General features: G+C 36.2%; 1 protein-coding gene across 2 annotated transcripts in view; it reads left to right on the forward strand.

Annotated features, from left to right (window-relative positions):
- Positions 1-13,236, forward strand: part of vstm2la (V-set and transmembrane domain containing 2 like a) — a 44,236-nt gene that overhangs the window by 22,355 nt on the left and 8,645 nt on the right. The window lies entirely within an intron of this gene.

Raw genomic sequence — 13,236 nt, forward strand, 5'->3', positions numbered from 1 at the left:
CCGAGATAAGGTTTAAGTCAATGTGAGGCTGTAGAACAAAGTTGAGATCATATTTCTTAGGTAGCCACACTAATTTCCTCTGATAAGGTAGCACAGAGGACGCAAATAAAGAATAGAGAATGCTCTGCTTAGTTCCTTTCCCCCCTTCCTTTTATGGTGCACCTCCAATTTTTTTACAACCTCAACAAAAACAACATAAATCATATACACAACTGCTTTGTACAATTCTGTGTAAACATCAGATGTTTACCTCCAAAATGTTTTATGGACATTGGATTTCTAGCTTCTGGATTAATCCTGCTAACTAACATATAAGCAAAAAATAAATAAAAGCAAATGCAACAATAATTCTCCACTTAGTGGATGTAAGAAACGTGGTGAAACTGTAATCTCTTTGAAAGATGTCATCATTCCTTTTATGTGTACAGTAATCCTAAATGATTCTTTTCTAAAAAAAATAAATTAAAATAGTGTGTCTTGATGGAGGAGAAGCTGAAAAAGACTTGAGCGCAGTGGTTTCTAAGTGACTTGGAACAAACCCACCAGTGGGAGCTGTATTGCAAATGTACATATTGCAACTACCCACAAGCATTATCCGTTTACTTGTGGAAGTGTGTTGTCAAAGAAAATAGCCTTATCCAGCCCTTCTTGTTTTTGAAGAAATATGGCACAGAATGTTAATATTTGTTTACAATCCGTGTATAAGCCGCCGGCAGGGAAGTGATTGATGCATAAGGAATGAAACAAGCTTGAGCTGATTTATCCTTTCTTTTTTTTTCCCCCCTTCCTCAGTCTCTTTAGTTCTTTGTGTTGTGAGTCAGGCCCAACAGGGAGGGCTCACCTTTTAAGTAGTAAATTTCAGGTGCTGGCTTGCAGCCCGTGTTGCCGTCAAAGTCCAATCTCTGTGCCTCTGTCGGTGCAGGAGAGGACACACGGGGTGCATTAGAGAGACTAGGCAGATTAGATGCTCAGTGCTGATAGGGCTCCTCTCATCTCCTCCTCCTCCACTGGATGGTCGACCCTGGAGAGTAAAGCTAGTGGAAAGATGCTCTATCTTGTCATTTTTGAAAGCTCGCTTCTGATTTCACCATCTTGGCTGCACTGGTGCAGGAAAGAAAGACTGAACTCTTATTATTATTATTATTATTATTATTATTGTCATTGTCATTCTTATTATTATTATGAATTATTACAGTATATGACCTGCACCAAGAAACAAGGCAGAGAGAGTTATTTTGTCTGCTGTTTGTTGATTTATGAGTTAGTGTGCAGGAATTTCAACCATTTGTAGTGGTGTACTACACGTACAAATGAATCTGGTTGCAACTTAAAACCACAGTCAACTGCTGCATAAAAGCAGTACAGTTTTTTTTCCTTTTTTTTAATTTTTTTTTTATAAATAACTTTTCATGATCTGAATGTTTACCGTTTTTTCTTTTCTTTTTCTCTTCTTTCTTCCCCTCCCCCCTTTTTTTTAATGTGGAAAACATTAAATGTTTATCAGCATTTTTTGAAAAAAATAATTTGTTTGTAAAAAAAAAAAACATTATCAAAAGAAACTTTTCTTATATATTTTTTTAATGTTTTTTTTTTTTCTTTTTCTTTTTTAAATCACCTAATCAATGGGTCACCCAGAGTGTGGTCTCGGGCCGCTGCATGTTGCCCATCCTATCTTTAGATGATGATATAATAGAAATACTGGCCTCCAGTAATAGACAATATTTATAGCTTGGTATTTTGAGAATATTTGATTGAAAAGAAGGCTGAGTTTGTGTCTGTTGTGCTGATGCAGAGACTCACCTTGGAGATGGGTTTATTGATTACCATGTCCCTCAGGGTACAGCACATCGTCAAATTCATCGTAAGGCTGTTTGTATGTTTAGGTTGCTCTGTACCAGTAGAGAGATGAAAGCCATGCTAGAGAACAAGCAATGCATATTGGCTAAAAAGCGGAAAAAGAAATGCCCCTTTGTGAAGGTGTTAAATAGTCAACAATGAATAATTTATGTTTTAATCCAGGTGATCAGTAGAGCTCTTGTAATGTCTGCTTGATAGACATTTTGGTCCACGCCCGTATAATGGCATCTGAATGGGGTGCTATAAAAATGTTGAAAGACATTTGATGAAATTCTGTAACTCCAAACCACGGAGTGCCAGGAGACACAAGCACCTCATAGTTTGTTCAACGATTGTCAACACACATAGTTCATTTGCAATGAACCAGAACCATGTTTCACTACAAAATACAGAAGGGTTTTTATTGTACACCAAAAAATATCATCCTAAATCAATGAGAAATATAAGGTATATCTTTATACTGTACACTGTACAGCAGGGGTGTCAAACTCATGTTAGCTCAGGGGCCGCATGGAGGAAAATCTAATATCAAGTGGGCTGCATCGGCAAAATAACGGTATATAACTTAAAAACAATTACCGTCATTTATACGCAGATTTGTGGACCAGCCCTAAATTACGGAGCTCAAATGTAATAATGTTGTTCCGAAAAAATAATGTGACTACATTTGCGCCTGTATGAGTTCCGGACGTGTTAAATCTACCTGCTTTGTATATATATTGTTCCCAGAATGCATTGCGTGGCACAGTTAATGACATTATGCCGTTAATCCATGTCCTATCTATTTGTGTTACCAGTAACTGAATTTGTGTCGGATTTAACATGTTTATGTCAGTGTATGATTAAAAATCAATTAATTAATTAATTAATTAATTAATAATAATAATAATAATAATAATAATAATAATAATAATAATAATTAAACAAACCGTAGTTTAAAGTTGTGTGGAAAATAATGACATCAAGGATGACGATTCCCCGTACAAGTTGCATTGCTCATCTGAGGACTACTTGGGAAATTACAAATTAATATATGGCTGATTAATTAGTCCGACATTTCAATTTTTTTTTATTTTTTTTTTATTTTTTTTTTAACTTCAGAAAATCATCTCGTGGGCCGGATTAAACCCCTTTGCAGGCCTGATCCAGCCCGCGGGCCGTATGTGTGACACCCCTGCTGTACAGTATATACAGGACTGTCTCGGAAAATTAGAATATTGTGGTAAAGTCCATTATTTTCTGTAATGCAATTAAATAAGCAAAAATGTCATACATTCTGGATTCATTACAAATCAACTGAAATATTGCAAGCAAATATTTTAACATTGCTGATTATGGCTTCCATCTTAAGAAAACTCAAATATGCTATCTCAAAATATTAGAATATTTCCTCAGACCAAGTAAAGAAAAATGCCATAATCAGCAATATTAAACCAATAGAAGGCTTGCAATATTTCCGTTGATTTGTAATGAATCCAGAATGCATGGCATTTTTGCTTATTTAATTGCATTACAGAAAATAATGGACTTTATCACAGTATTCTAATTTTCTGAGACAGTCCTGTACATGTAAAGATTCGTTGTGACTGAGTGAATGATAGAATGTGGACCTTTAAGAGTAGGAGATTTCTTTGGGGGAAGGTCGTTGAACAGAAATCCATTATTTCTTATGTTAATAGGGGAATATTACCTTCTGCCATCAAGAGGAGTTCTAGATTAAATAAATACTCATTTTTGAACCAATTAAGTAGAATTGTATATTTGCCCGCGGCACACTCTCTTATGGCACAGTGGTTGGGAATCACACTGTTCAAGGTCATGGGTGAGTGAGAGCCTGTCCCGGTTGACTTTGGGTGAGATGGACCCTGGCCTATTAATCACAGGTCCATTTGAACTGTATTTACATAGTAAAATTTGATCATTCATACTTCTTCAAGTTATTGACTGGAAGCAAATCACTATCTCTTACTGCCTCACAGTGAAAAATCGAAGTCAGCAGTCCAAATATCAGGTTGTGTGGGATAAATCCCGTTTTACTTGATTATCCAAAGAGTTCACCGTATGGAATAAACCAGAAGGTGAAATGCATATACCTGAATGTCTCGACTCCTCTCAGGTCACGTGACCGTGTTTTGTTATTTTGACAGCTGATTAAAATAGTGCAGTATTGAACATGAACATCAGACCAGCTGTGTGGTTCAACACTACTTGCTCATTAGCAAATGTAAATGAGCACATTCCGCTCGCTCATACTGTCTTCTGTTTGGACTTTTGTGGAGTTTTCCGACAGGTTCCCTGAGTAAGGTATGGCAGCTGTTTTTCCCCCATACTGTGCCAAGGCTCATTACTAGACCGCAAAGCTTATTATGAGGCCGTGAGAGAGACTCGTTAGCGGCTAATTATTACTGACGAGAGTGTGGATTGAAGTGAGTGGGGACATATATGGAGAGAAATTTGTGTCTTTATTTTCAATCAAACAAAAAAGGAATTTGCAATCAAAAAAAATTTTCAATCAAACAAAAAGGGGATTTGCAATCAAAAAAAAATTTCAATCAAACAAAAAGGGGATTTGCAACCTCAAATAAATTTTAATCAAACAAAAAAGGGTTTTCATATAAAATAAATATTTGCAAACAAAAAAAAACATTTCAAACATGGATTTGTATTTTAATAAAATCTTTTGCAAACATTTTTTTCGTTTTGTTTGCGAATCTGTTTTTTGGTTGCGAATCTGTTTTTTGGTTGCGAATCTGTTTTTTGATTGAAACCTGTTTTTTGGTTGCGAATCTTTTTCTGTGTTGTGTGGGCGGGGTCCTCCGTTCAACCGATGATAGAAGCCTTGTCATTGGTCAGCTTGGAAGCCGCTGCGACAACTTTCATTGGTCAGATAGGAATGGGGGTGTGACAATGTTCGTCTGACTATTTCCTGGTTCATTTTGTCCAGTCGCCGCCAGCATCGAGGTAAATATGACACCCCCCCCCCACTTCTAGTTTTCCGTTTTGTTTATCTGACATTTATCTAAAAGCAACCCTTGATCTATCGTTTATCCGGTGATTTGTTCTAATCATTACAATTAACGTAATCACTCACTCAGCATTGCTTAGCCATGTTAGCTAGCTAGGTAACTGATGGTCCGATACATGATACATACATACATACATTTGTTTCACATACAGGCAGGGCTGGGAATCGAATTTATTTACACTAGCTGCTTCCCCTAAATCTTGGATGTTTGAAGTAGAGATTAAATTCGTGATAATTCTGTGATTATTATTTATTGGTCCTGGTTGTTTACTGTACGAGTCAGGTTGAAAAAGAGGGGGAACTCATGCACCGTCAAAGCGGTGACACTGCTACTACTAGGATCCAGGCCACGTAACCGTTTGATTTTGGTTAGTCTAGTCATGAATCGTGATGTTTTGTTGGTACGAGAAACGGCCCAAATAAACGGCCTGCTGAGATAGCTGTTATTATGCTTATTCCTGATTATTTTATTACATTACATCATTACATTAATAAAATGCTAATTATTAATCACTTATGAGAAGTTCTGGTCATTGAAATAAGTAGCCTCTGCTACATTTATTATGTCTTGGGTGTTTGAAATACAGAGGAAGTGACTGAGATTACGTAATATAAATACATTTAGTTCCTGTGATTGTTTCATTGTAGTTTTCCTGTTTCAATAATGTTCAAAACATGTGTCAAACATAACTTTGTCAGAATTTTTTTTTTCCATGTTTGGTACTTAATTCAAGCACACTTTTCTTTACTTTTTAGATGCAGAAGATGAAGTTGGTGGTTGGTCACCTCTCTTCATGAGGTGATGCTGTGGATAACTGAGCAGGGCCACAAGCACCTGCTTATGTCAGACAGAGAGCAATTTAAAATATCAATAAACTTTGACCACAATTGTGAGGTACAAATGCCAGGTCACACATTATGTTACCCCCTGCACAAACACCATTACATTTCCAACTGCTCATATGAGTGATTACCATTCCTTTAAATCACATCTACTGACTGCTATCACCTTTGATGCCAGATTTGACACAGTGTAATTGAAAGGGAAAAAAAAAAAAAAATCACATCCATTTAATTTTTTTTGAGTAATTACAGGCTGTTCCTACCAAAATGTTTGTTTTAAGTTTAACAGTTCATTTTCTGAGCTTTCTTGATTTCTTGTTGGCAGGCCAATCATTTCTTGAGAAAAATGTCTGTATAAAATCTATAAAATGCTGAATAATTGACTGGTTGTTAGTTCATATGCATGCTTTTTTTTATGAAATAAAAGTCAAACTGTTTTACACAGGAATTTATTTTCATTTTTTACATAAATTTAAATGACCCTTTGGGCCGCGAGACACTAGCACTAGAAGCAACATTGAGAGTCTGCAAATAAATGACGCGACCAAAACTCAAGGACTCCTTGTTTGGATTGATTTGCCGTAAAGCATCAAGTCTTTCCTCAGGTAAACGACAGTGGATGTCAGGTATAACGATCCCGTGTTCACCGTGATGGTCCAAGGGTAGTGTCTCTTCAGCTTGCTGGATCTGTAATATCAAATACATTTATGAAAGCTACAGTAACTCCAAGAACTTTTACTCGTATAAAGTTTTTTCCTCTGGTTATGTACGCTTTTACCAGTAATAAAACTGCCCTGGCCTGCTCCTCTTACAGTAAACATGCATCTCGCTATGTCTACATTTTCTACCCCTTGGTCTGCTCGCACTCTAAAAGAAAAAATCTAGTCAGTGTAATTGCAAAAGTACACCTACAACTCAGATTCCCCTTGTGTTTCAATCTGACTCATACAGTAAACAACCAGGACCAATAAATAATAATCACAGAATTATCACGAATTTAATCTCTACTTCAAACATCCAAGATTTAGGGGAAGCAGCTAGTGTAAATAAATTCGATTCCCAGCCCTGCCTGTATGTGAAACAAATGCAAAGGTTTCTTTATGAGTATAAAAAAAAAAAAAAAAAAACTTCATCCTAACAGCTATCCCAAATTAGCCGTATATTTGTGTTTTGACTGCCAACAACATAGCTTCATGACTGACTCATGTATCGGACCATCAGTTACCTAGCTAGCTAACATGGCTAAGCAATGCTGAGTGAGTGATTACGTTAATTGTAATGGTTAGAACAAATCACCGGATAAACGATAGATCAAGGGTTGCTTTTAGATAAATGTCAGATAAACAAAACGGAAAACTAGAAGTGGGGGGGGGTGTCATATTTACCTCGATGCTGGCGGCGACTGGACAAAATGAACCAGGAAATAGTCAGACGAACATTGTCACACCCCCATTCCTATCTGACCAATGAAAGTTGTCGCAGCGGCTTCCAAGCTGACCAATGACAAGGCTTCTATCATCGGTTGAACGGAGGACCCCGCCCACACAACACAGAAAAAGATTCGCAACCAAAAAACAGGTTTCAATCAAAAAACAGATTCGCAACCAAAAAACAGATTCACAACACAAAAAACAGATTCGCAAACAAAACGAAAAAAATGTTTGCAAAAGATTTTATTAAAATACAAATCCATGTTTGAAATGTTTTTTTTGTTTGCAAATTTTTATTTTATATGAAAACCCTTTTTTGTTTGATTAAAATTTATTTGAGGTTGCAAATCCCCTTTTTGTTTGATTGAAATTTTTTTTTGATTGCAAATCCCCTTTTTGTTTGATTGAAATTTTTTTTTGATTGCAAATTCCTTTTTTGTTTGATTGAAAATAAAGACACAAATTTCTCTTCATAGACATACACTGTACAGTAAGGCGGCTTGGTGTTTGTTCATTTCAATTAAAATAACGATCGCCACTCATTTGAATAAATGGCCTCCACTCTAACGTTGTAGATAGCATTTATCACCATTTTGCATTTGTGATAGGAACCAACAATTAAATGGCACGATTGTGAGGCAGTGCACTCTGTCATGGCCTGAGTCGCATGCGCCAGAGTCGCGCCAGAGTTCATGACCTGTTATGTGTCTGTTTAGGTACTGATGTAACAAGTGTCTGTTTACAAAACGTGATGTTCGTGATGTCAACCTTTAATCCTTTAGGCGATGTCGTTCTTTAGTCTTTTACGATTCACTGTCTGTGGGTGCAGTCTGAGAATTGTGTGTGGTTTGCCGGATTATTGTCCAACTGTCCTGTGTACAGCATCTCTGAGTTTCTGCCTCTCGATGTGAATAAATGGAGAAAATCTTATTTGTGTCTGCATTTGGGATCCAAACCTTTCAACACAACACACTCGATCTCCATTGTAACACAAAAGTAACAAGTCCCAGTTGGAAACATTTCTAGTTACAGCTATCTGTGAAAGTGTAGAGTTCTTCATTTGGATAATGTTTAACATGTACTTCTATTGTGATAACCAAGGTACGAGACAAGATTCTCTACTATGATGAGGATACATGAATGAGGAAAATAAAAAGGAAATGTGTGAAAGAAATGTAATGCTGTAATGTTTCCTGCCTCAAGTTTAGAAGGAAGGTATTTTGTTGTCTTTATGTAAGCTATCCATTTAAGAATATTAATTCAATTAAGTGTTGTAATGAGGGCATCGTTCTATTTTGCTGAAGGGAGTTACATAAACATATACAAAACAACGTTCCCAATGTGGGTGTGTGGATATGCACGAACAGTGCATCCATTCAATTAGCATTGTAATTACCTGTGAGTCATACTACATTGTGGCTTCTTCCTCTTTTCTTCTTATGCAGACACTTTTATAAGATAAGTTTTGTTTTTCTGTATGTTAGAGGCGTGACGCACCAGCAGCATACAATGGGCAGCATCAGCATCATTCACAGCTGCTGCTGCATGTAGTCAACATGTAGAGGGCCAAAATAGAAGGCTTATTATTGTCCTGTAAAATCAGTAAAAAAAAAAAAGTAATAATAATAATAAGAGAGAGAGTCAGAGAGAGAAAACACCTCTCTTAAGAGAGAGAGATGAATACTATGAATATTTTATACTGCCATTTGCTGAACACTTAACACACTGTTAAATTGATGTTTTTAATGGTTGAAATTTAATTTAAAAAATATCATCAACCACCCCACTGCCTTGCTTTTTCATTATTAAAAGAAAATCATGTTAATTTTTGGGGAGGTGTAAAAACATTGTGCTTCTTTTTATTCTTAGAAGCACAATTGAATATGTAATAAACAAATGACACCCAGGTTCGAGTGTCTTACGTCTCCCCATTAACAAGGAAGTACTGTAACCTGACTAACAACTGGGCTCTTTTTTTTTTTTCTCCAAATTTCTTTTTGCTGTTTAAAGCTTCAATTGAATACTTGGCCAGCAATGTTTACTTTTCAAGTGAACATTTATTTTCCTCACATCTTCTCCCCCTCATGAATCTTTCTCCCGCGTTAATTCCTGCGACCCACCTCTTCTTTCTCTGCTAAATGACTCAACTCGGTCGCTTTCGAGCATTGATCGGTGGCCTGCGGCTGCGTGCCTTCTTCGGTTTGTCTTGGAGATAACGACAACACTTGAGGGCGCCTTATAAGTTCTTCTCGGTGGCAGCCTGGACATTAGAGAAGAGTTTTTAGTAAGAGATACAACATTAGATAGCCTGGAGTTGTTTGGGAATAGCCTTGAATCAATGTGATAGTGGAGATTTGTGGGGCAGTCGGATAATTGTGTCAACGCTAAGAGGCCAACGTTCATACTGATTCTATTATCGTCATCTAGTTGTTATTTTTCTACCTCTTGTTTAAATGGTGCCATTCTCAGCAATTTGCACTTTTCATAAGTATCCATGGGTTAATACTAAAAAGTAAAAATGCATTATTTCCATCATAGGTGGCCCGGTTGTGTAGCGGTTCTAAGGTTTGAAACCTTCCTGTTTGGAGTTTGTTCTCCCCGTATTTGTACTCCGATTTCCTCCCACATTTCAAAAACACTCATCATAGTTCATAGAAAATTCTAAATTTTCCATACATGTGAATTGTTGTCTGTGTACCCTGCCATTGGCTGGTGACCAGTCCAGTGTGTATCCTTCATCTTAATCTTGTGAGAATCAAGTTTTGATATCCACAATTTTTCAACACCAAATAACTTCACTAGGATCACATTAGGATTTATTCTTAAACATTACTGTTAAAATGCACTTAAAATATAGTATTGGCAGAATAGTTTATCATTTTTATGTTGTCAGCATCGGCTGTGTAACTAAAGTAATTTATAATCTATTGTATTTACTTTTAAAATCATGTAATCAGTAAAGTAACTCAGTTACTTTTGAAATCAGGAAAGTAGTAAAGTTAGTTTTCAAATCAAGTAATCTATAAAGTGACTACATTATTTTTCAATTGTAACCATGGCAACACAGACTACTAATCACAAAATAGACGCTGAATATTCATAGTACACCTTGACAATCTGCTCTGGAAAATAGCAAAATGATCAGTTTCTCATATTTTTGAATTCATAGATTTAAGTCTGAGTGCATTTAACATTTTTTGTTCCATTCTATTAACTACTGACAACACACGGTAACTCCCAAATATAAACTTCTCTTTTCTCTTTCCCTTTCTTGTAATTAGAATTCGTAAATGTTATAATTTTTAGTGTTGCCCTAATCTTCCTTTGTATTTTTTTATACGTATTGTTCATGTATTGATTTTATTTTTCATATTATGAAAATAATGTAAAATTTATACCTATATCATAGCGATTTGAGGAATAATGGACGCTTTGAAAATAACACTTTGGAAAAAGTTACACAGAGGGGATTGGTTAGGGTTAGAATTATTTTTTGCTAAATTTGAAATACTAAATAGATTGCTGATAACTATCATTATTCTCTTCTTTGTATAAATAAAAGCATTAGAGCTGTCTTCAAATGAACAGTACATTGATTTTTGTATTACATCTAAGTGTGAAAAAGATAGAAATTATCAGTACTGGGAGCAATTTCACTGGCACTATCTCTCACACAACAGTGACCCACGCAGCTTTGAATATTATCAACAAGAGCGTACGGGGGCTTTTGTTGCTGGTTCAGTCATGTCAAATCAATAGCGGTTGCAGCGGCTGGCGTATCACAGATGACAAATACAAGCGCAGTTGATCAATGTACAGGAAAAATGTTTGACCTGAGGCTTGTACTGTTCTTCTAACACACAGCATATCTTAAACACAGCAGTAGGTATTTAAGTAGTATTTTATAGCCTTTTTTTTGTTGAAAGAGTTGCTAGTTAATAATTAATAATTTAACAATTAACTTCATTAAAGCGACAGTGTCTCGCATTTACTGCCATCTAGCGGTGAACTAATAATTTATTTAAAAAACAAACAAACTCAATTTCAGTAATATGCTAAAGGTATGTTGTATCACATCAGCATACTTTTATTTATATATATATATATATATATATATATATATATATATATATATATATATATATATATATATATATATATATATATATATACATATATTAGTAGGTCTAGTAATCGCTAATTATATTACATTGGTCACACCTTACCTTACAGGTGGCTGACATTTTTCACCGCCATCTTTCTGCTACAGATACCCAAAGGAGAAGATCTTAGCGTACGTAGCCTCTGGTGACGCTTGCAGCTGGTGTCAGACCCAATGGGTCGACCGCCGCTTACCTTCCACAGCTGGGGCCTCAGGTGGTCGTCGTTGAGTCCCGTGATTCGGGCTCCTGCTGCTTATCTCCCTCTGCTTTCGCTATCTTTTTCTAGCTTCTCCCGCTAGCCGCGCTTGTTAAGTACGTCAGCTAGGTCTTGCTAGCCGCTATTGTTAGCCTTTCCAGCGAGTTCTTGCTTGCCTCTCTTGTTCACCAACCCCATTTTAAAACCTTTAAAGCACTGTCATGTTATACATAAATAAATAATCACTTTGGTTAAGAGTTGTCATATATAGCCATTGACAGGGCACAAGTAGACAAACAAACATTCACTCTCACATTCACACCTGTGGACAAATGCAAGTGAGTCTTTAATTAACCTACCAAAACTACAGAGCTTTTCCAACAGATTCAAACCTAGATCTCCTGACTGCAAAGCAATAAATAAATAAATGAATAAATAAATATAACTGGTTAAAGAAGCTTTGAAGTTGCTATGTTATTGTTTGTGTACTGGGATACGAGTATAAAGACCAGTAAAAATAGATATATGCTTTTTTTCCTCTGTCAGTTAATATGCACATCACATCATGTTGTTTACTATTCAGGGTCGGCATTGATTCTCTTGTGTTTTAATTCACGGTTGGTTTCTTATTTATGTGTCCTTTGTCTCTATGAATAGTGCGTATCTGCCACATGCTGCACGCCTCTACTTTCCTATACAAAGACAGCAGCGTTTAATCTGACAGATGCAGTCACGCGTCGCTTTTTTGCATCCCGAACGTCTGCTTCTGTGCCCTGAATAACATCAATAGTATCGGAGGGTTACAGTGAGAAACGTACACTCTTTCAACATGATGATGCTTTATGAATCATATTGCCGCACATCTGCTGATGGATGCCGTTTCAAACTAACGCTGGATTAAACATCACAGCATATTTGAGCAATCCTTGGATACCATGCAAGAATACAAATGGGCCTACTGCTGGCTGTGATGAGTAAAGGGATGATGACATTAGAGTGGTCTGATTAGATGTGTATGATTCTTGGCCATAATTCAACAATCAAGCAAGCATGTACATTTGCTAGTACTGTACTAAGATTTATTTATTATTTTTTTTAATTTTAAGGTTGCATGAATATATTAATCACTGGCAAGACGTCATGGAGCGTAAGTAGGCTGCAAGATGCCTCAGAATAGCAACCAGTTATTATAATCAGAACACTGTTTAATGAGGAAAGTCATTTGGATTGTCTTGCAAATATAAAAATGTCACTTAGACCTAAACATTGTTTTTTTGAAAAAGAAAATCATAAATATGGCAAGGTCTATTCATTGACACTGCAGTGAATCATAAAAAAAGGGAAATTACTCAGTGCAGGTATGTCAGCATCTGCAAAACGTTTCATTTGAGGAGACAAATACTTTAAGCCCTAACAGACATGTCAGCGTGTTGTGAGCAGGTGTTACATTGATGCTTTGATTTAAGTTTTTTTTTTTTTCTTAGATCAACTGGGAACTGAGTAGGCTACACTAAAATATGGGCAATTTTGAAAGGGTTGTTATATGCCAGATATACGCACAACACTTTCATCATTTTTAACAAATTGAATTAAAAAATTGAATAAACATGTGTTTGGTTGACTCACAGGTGACATTCAAGCTTATCTTTTGGGAACCTGCTAATGATGATCACATTCGTCAGGTGCACTAAGAAACACTCCTATTCAACGTACCTTTGTGTG

The sequence above is a fragment of the Festucalex cinctus genome, chromosome 2, assembly GCF_051991245.1.
Source record: "Festucalex cinctus isolate MCC-2025b chromosome 2, RoL_Fcin_1.0, whole genome shotgun sequence".
NCBI lineage: Eukaryota > Metazoa > Chordata > Actinopteri > Syngnathiformes > Syngnathidae > Festucalex > Festucalex cinctus.